The following is a 6,718-nucleotide window of genomic DNA, read 5'->3' as shown; positions in this document are numbered from 1 at the left end:
AACAAGGAAGCTTGACTGAGCAAAGAAGTCAAGGAACGAAGCTGCTTCTATAATAGCCCCGGAGGGCGAAGGCTTTTTGAAAAAGGCTTTTTTGTATTAAATGCATTTTTTTTTTCTAATTTCTATTTCGAGAGAGGGGCTTCAAGTTCTTAGGAAGAGCCGTACGAGGCAGCTCACGTACGGTTCGGGAGCCGAGCCCCAGCACAGGGGCTTAGGTCAACACTTATATAATAGCCAGTCATCAATTGGAAGCGGGCAAGATGGTGATGAATTGCGATTGGTCCAAACCTTCGACCAGCGACTTATTGAGACCTGCCCAGAATGCCCATACATACTAAGACCTTATTCACCACACAGCGAAGAAAGGCCGAGTGGAAGGGGGCAGTCAGCTGGCTGCTTCTTGGCCACGCCCCCTGCTTATGGATAGGAGATACTTGATCTAATAATAAATTGCATACCATTAGCCGATATACGTATAGGAACATGGGTACATGATATTGAATGTCATCCAGGTCAAGGCGCAAGGCTGGCTCGAGCCGCAGGAACTTTTGCTAAAATAATGAAGGAACCAGCACCCCCCACACTCTCTCTTAGGCTTGTGCGGCTACCTTCGGGGGTTGAAAAAGTCATTAATTCCCGATGCCGAGCGACTATTGGTAGAGTTTCCAATCCCAACCATGGTGCACGTAAGCTTAGAAAAGCTGGACAAAGCCGGTGGTTAGGCAAAGGCCCCATTGTTCGTGGTGGTGCAATGAATCCAGTGGATCATCCTCATAGAGGGGGTGAGGGGGAGAATTGGGGGGTTGGGGTTCGGGTCGGGTGAACCGACCCCGGATGTAGTCTGTCGCGTGACGAACCGGGTTACCAAACTCACGAGTCGAATAAAAGGGAGTTCGCTGAATTCAAGAGGTGTTGGTTCGAATCCAACTCGTGAGAAGAAATCCAGACCTTGGTCAGAAAGATGTGTTAAGTGCATGAGAACAGAATGGAAAGGGTTCAATTCCTGAGCTACCATCTTAGTCATAAATTTCATCAGCACAAGTTGCGCGAGAAAAGGTATTAGACAAGGGGAATTCCTCCTCTTAAATCGAAAGATGCCTGCTACCGCTGAATCAAGGACGCACTTTCACATTTTTATACTTCTTTCCTTTAGGAGTAGAAATGCCGACATCTATTATTCCATCAAAGACCCTTCTCCTCCGTATGCCCTTCAAGTTGATCTGCATCAGCTAATATCGAATCACGTCTTGTGCCGGTCTCTTGCTGGCTATCATTCCTAAATCTCCAATATCTGCTCTTTCGCCTTCTCTCGGCTCCTAACAGCCTTACAGACTGAAGTCGATATTAATAAAGTAAAGGATCAAAGATGAGAGGCTTAAAGCCAGGTCTTCACTTCAGTCTTCAGCCGGACATTGCGGTTGGGGAGATGGAAAAGCTATCAGACATCAATCCAATGAACAGACAAAGCGGCTTGGCCGAAGGTTCAGGAAGATCGTTAGACCTAGGTTTACACGGGCCTCCATCGTTTAACACAGACCCACGAGCTACCGTTGCCGGCGAACCAGCTTCTCCTGAGATTCAAGAATTCAACTTGGTGGCGTACGGCACTCTCTCTTTCCCACAGAAGGTAATCGGCTTACTCGAGTTTCAGCGTAGAGAGGAGAGAATACCCGCTTTGTAAGCATCATACCCAACCGACTTCTTTGAAAGAAGGAAACTTGGCGGAAAGCGGACTGAATGAAAAGGCTAGCTATATGCTTTTCACACGCAAGTCATATGAGAGAGCCCTACCGGACCGGAGGCTCTTTGTGATGTCAAAGAAAGAGGGGTTTTTTAGCTAAAGGGAGGCCGGTTATCTTATTCGCAAGGAAGTGGGGATCAAAAGAGAATAAAATGGCTAAAGCCCATTCCAGGAATCAGAACTGGAACAAGAAACCAAACCCGATCCCCATGCTTACCCAATAACTCGGTTTATTTGACTTAGGCACTTACGGCGGTAGCCCCGCCCCGAGCTGACAGACCACTAAGAACAAAGGTGCCGTCCTAAAATAAAGGGAATTTAGGGCTCTCAGTTCCAAAAGTATTTTACTACTTGGCTGGCCCAAAACCGACATTTTGAACAAACTCCTTATACTCTTGGTTACGAAAGGCATCCCTCATCTCGTTCTATCATATCTCCTGGCGGAATATCCTATCCCAGAAAGCCCTGCAAGAGGACCCGCGGCTAACCGCCCCTTGGAAAAGGCGCTTTTAAGCCCGGTTGCCAGAAAACCATTAAATTCGCAGTGAATCAATTAGCATTTTAAGCCTCGATTGGCTAAGTCGTTTTTGGTCCTTCATCCTGCCATGAATTTCAGTAATAGAACCTAGCTCTATCAATAGAAAGAAAGATCATCTAGCAAGGCTGATCATGGACTGCGAGAGGTTTCCTAATAGAAGAAGATTCGACTTCTTTCAATCAAATTGGGTTCAACAACATTCAATCAAATACGACATTCTCATCCGCAGTCTTCCCTCAATCGAAAAAAGAATCCAACTTTCAAGAATCAGATGAAGAGGCTTATTCTCTAGTCTGGACCCTGGTTCCCTTTGAATCTAGCAATTGGTTGGTCTCAGTTAAAGGCTCGGTCCGTACTTGACTTACGAGCTCGTGTAGTACTCCCCCCTCTCTCTAAAGGGGCTTATGCACTCCACTCGCTGTCTACTAAATGAGCGTTAGAGTGAGCGAGCGAAGCCTTCCATTTAGTTGCTTCCCCTTAAGTGACAAGGGGGGTGAGGTAAGGAGTAGTAACAGAGTGGCTCGGTCATGTCATCGATAGGCCTCTCCTTATTCATTCTATCTATAGGGCGGGGCCGCGGACCAACAATCCAGCAAAAGGGCTTAAAAGCTCCTTTATAAAACCTTACCCTTTCTCTAAGTTGTTGGTAAGCATCAAAGCTCAGCAAAGCCAACCTATACAAAGAGCTCTTTTCAGCCCCTACTCCTAACAAGTGAAAGTTGCTGGCACCCACCATACCTTGCTTCGGGGCCGATTTCTTGTATCGGAAAATATATATTATTATCTAACTATTTAGAAATAGATTTCGCCGCATGGATTGGGTAGAGTCCCCTGATCTCGACATCCAAGCACGAATCCCTTGAGCGCTTCGGCGGCGGATAGCAGCATGGGCAAAGCACTTTGCTGCGGCGAGCAGCCGATTCTTATAGCATTCACCAAGATAGTCTCACTCGCTCCTGAACTCTGTGGCGAGTTCAGCCACCTTGGATACTCCAAGCCTGAGCTCTGCTCGAGCGTAGTCAGCGAGCTTCGTGACTTTGCTTAGCTTCCAGCGTTGCATGCAAAGGGATAACCTTTCACTATCTAGGCGCCCTAAAAGGAGGGGTCCCACGGAGTTCTTCCTCGAAGGTCAAGCCGTAGTCCCTGTCCCTGGGAGAAGTGGAAGGAGTTAGGAGGAGGGAGCGCCCTTTGCCCTAAGAAATAGGCGGCTTCGCCTTCAAGCCGTCAATAAAATCGAGCTAATATGTGATCATGACAGTACACTGATGCATAGGTCTTTTTACGGCCTTTTGATCATGATGCATCATGAACGTGCCAATATGTGATCGGGGTGAGCGGTGGTTAGATATAGGGGCGGCTTCGCCGGCTTGGATTGGAAGGAAGGGCTTCGCTTTCCGATCGCTTTTTGAGGCCGGTTTGGATGAGCGTGGGCAAGTTCGGGATTCGCTATTGCTTTCGGCTTGGAGCGGCTCACCCCCCTTGTCACAACAAGGGCGAAGTCGCTGAAGCGAGTCTAAAGGCCAAAGAGTGATCTTTGAACGCAACTACGCATCACCTAATAGTGGTTGGTAGGTTTGGGTATAGCAGGACTTGAACCTGCGACCATTAGGTTAAAAGCCCAATGCTCTACCAACTGAGCTATACACCCAAAAAAAGATTTAGTATTAAATAAGGATTGGTGCGGAAAAGAGGGGGGCCCCTCTTCTTCTCATCATATTAAAAGGGCGCGGCTCTGTATGAGGCTCGTACTGCAGAGCAAGCGAAGAAAACTACAGGGCGCGCGTTAGCGCAGCCGTTTTCTTGCAGGAGTGCTAACGCGCGCCTTATTGAAAACTCAAGGAAAGCCTTGATCGATATGATAAAGATGCGCTCAAGCACCCAACCTAAGAAAGGTGCTTGCTTCCACTCATTGAAGATTCTATCTACAAAAGAAGGTCAACGGGGGATACTCAAGTTGCTCTCACTGACACTATCTACGAGAAGGTGAGGTCGTCTTTCTTTCAGCCGCCATACGGTTCAGCCTTAAAGACAGAGAAGGGGAGGAGCAGAACTCTATGTAATTACGGTCTTTGTTGGCCGTTCTTCCGGTCGAGCACTCTCTTTTCTTTGTCCAATTCCGTCTTACCAAAGAAGACTGACTCCTTACCAACCCGCGCAGGGTTGTGAGGTTAGACCAGGTACGAAGAATGAATCTATATCTGTGCACGGAAGTTGCTGGCCGGCGGCTGCTCAACTGTTCGAGCGCAATGCAGTGGTGGTTGGTTCCGATTCGACAAGGGTAGAATGCCTGGTCGAAGGTCCAGTACAGTAGGTAGCAGGCGTGTTCGTTTTGGCTCCCGAGCGAGAACGAGAAATAGGCGATGCACCATCCTTGCTGCTATGTACGTTGACCTTGACTTGACAGATTCATCCAATTGAACCCACACTCAAAGGAGGACCACAAGCTCGGGGCGGGGCTCGACGAAAGAAAAAGTATCAGCATTAAGAAACTTCTTGGGTTAGCAGTGAAAGAAAGAGCCCGGCATTCATTTCTTCATTCATATTCATAGCTGAGTCCACTAAAAGAGGGACCAGCCTCATCGTGGTGATTAGAGGACATCTCTGATCGTTCACCTCTAATGTGACACGTTCCCCCCCTGTTATATGATCAAGGGGATCAGTCGGCTAGAGAGCAGGGCTATTCTTATTCCGGGGAGGCAAAGTCGTCCCCTCTACTGACCGAACCCTCATTTCGGAGGTCTTCGTCAACATGTTACGAGGCTCCAGTCTTCGGCGGGTCACCATTACTTGACTTAGAAAGGCGAACATCTGGGCAAGGGAAAGCGCAGTGCGCCTGGTGCAAATGGCTTTCTTTTTTCATGAGATACCAATCAGAATGGAGGGCCCCCTACCTACGTACATGATTGATAGAATCACTACGTAGGGGGGTAGCGGTCAACTCTAATTCTTGAAAAAAGTCGGAGCCCTTTTACCAAGTCTACCGGATAGAAGATGATAGAGGGCCAACTATCGTTGCCTTGCACAAGACGGTGCCGTCTCACTTCGAGTTCCTTCCTTCGTAGTCAAATCTGATGATACGCTTCGGCGATCTTACCTACCAAATAAAAGGCCTGCTAGGTGGTGATCGAAATCGCTCAGGTCAGTGAGGACTCACTCACTCACCTACTCCAACTCTATCTAATAGTTTCTTCTATCTATCTACTGAATTCAAAAGGCGACCCGCCGCGCCGGGTTAGTTGAGTTGATACAGCTGTTGTACTACTTGACTGCTAAGAAAAAGCTTACGTAAGAACTGGAAGACTCTTGTATGTACGGTAACCCTCTCTTCCGCTACTGGTGGACTGTTGCACAGAAAGGCCGACATAAGCAACCTTTCTTAGCGCGCTTTTCAAGCGCTTAGCTTCTGCTAGCGGCGGGCGGCAAGGCCATAAAGGTTGTTCAGTTGGAAGCCTAAGCCAAGAAAGGTACGAACGAAGTGACGGGCCCCAACTAGAGATAGGGTAGTGGGGCGGCTTTGAAGCTATAGAAAGAAAAAGGCTACTTACTAGCTTTGCGATAGGAGCTTGCGCGTGGCCCCACGATCACTTCCGTCTTGTGTGCGTCACGAGAATGGTATGCAACGTCTTCTGCCAGTTTCGCGATAGCTCTTCTGTAGTGCGCGTACTGTCTGTCTCCCTCGCTGTCCTTTCGCAGTATGAGTTATGTACATAGGGTGCGCGTAGGGAGCGTATAGTGCTCTTGTTTGATTGATAGTAATTTTTTTGAGTTGACTTGACTCCGGAACTTTCCCTTAGGGTGAATGCACGAGGTGAGCGCTTTGACTTTAAGTCCGAAATTGTGTGTCTTTGTCGAGTTCATCTCAGGAGGGTAGTGTCTGTACTAGCCCTTAGTTGGAGGGGACGAGAGTGCATTCTTGGTCAAGTGGTAGCGCGTCTCTGAAAGAAGGCTTTCGATCGAGGTCAATTGACAACTCACTTTGCGTCGATACAGTCCTACTTTCAATTGAGCCAAATGGGAAGGTTCCGTCGGTAATCTTGCTCCCGACGCTGGGTGGACTATCCCGGCCTCTCGCACGACTTTAGCTGCGACCAAGCGAGAAAACGGAAAGCGCTAGCCACTACTAATAAGCTTTCGAGCCTCCGCTTGCTCCGCTCAAGAAGCAGATTCCACACGCAAGAAGTCCCTCTGTCCCCTCTCGCGCCAGGGCGTTACAGAAAGGCGTTCCACTGCTTCGACTTCGGATACGCGCTCAGATCCATATCCGATTTCGGGTCCGCCCTCCAAGCCCACCTTCCATCATTCTCATAGCCATTTTGTGATGCTGTAGCTATTTGCGCTTTTTCTTTTCTTTTTGGCATTAGCGCCAATCGAATAGATCAGGTGTAGGTGCCTTCTCTTTTTTTTTTATATTTGAGGTTGCACATCTATACATATACAAT

The 6,718-nt window shown here is 48.2% G+C and overlaps 1 non-coding gene across 1 annotated transcript; it reads right to left on the bottom strand.

Annotated features, from left to right (window-relative positions):
- Positions 1-3,854: 3,854 nt before the first annotated feature.
- TRNAK-UUU lies at positions 3,855-3,927 on the bottom strand. The gene has a single exon. It is a non-coding gene; the product is annotated as a tRNA-Lys (tRNA).
- Positions 3,928-6,718: the final 2,791 nt, after the last annotated feature.

The sequence above is a fragment of the Punica granatum genome, unplaced genomic scaffold (genome assembly GCF_007655135.1).
Source record: "Punica granatum isolate Tunisia-2019 unplaced genomic scaffold, ASM765513v2 Contig00107, whole genome shotgun sequence".
NCBI lineage: Eukaryota > Viridiplantae > Streptophyta > Magnoliopsida > Myrtales > Lythraceae > Punica > Punica granatum.
This window is presented reverse-complemented; position numbering and strand designations above follow the sequence as displayed.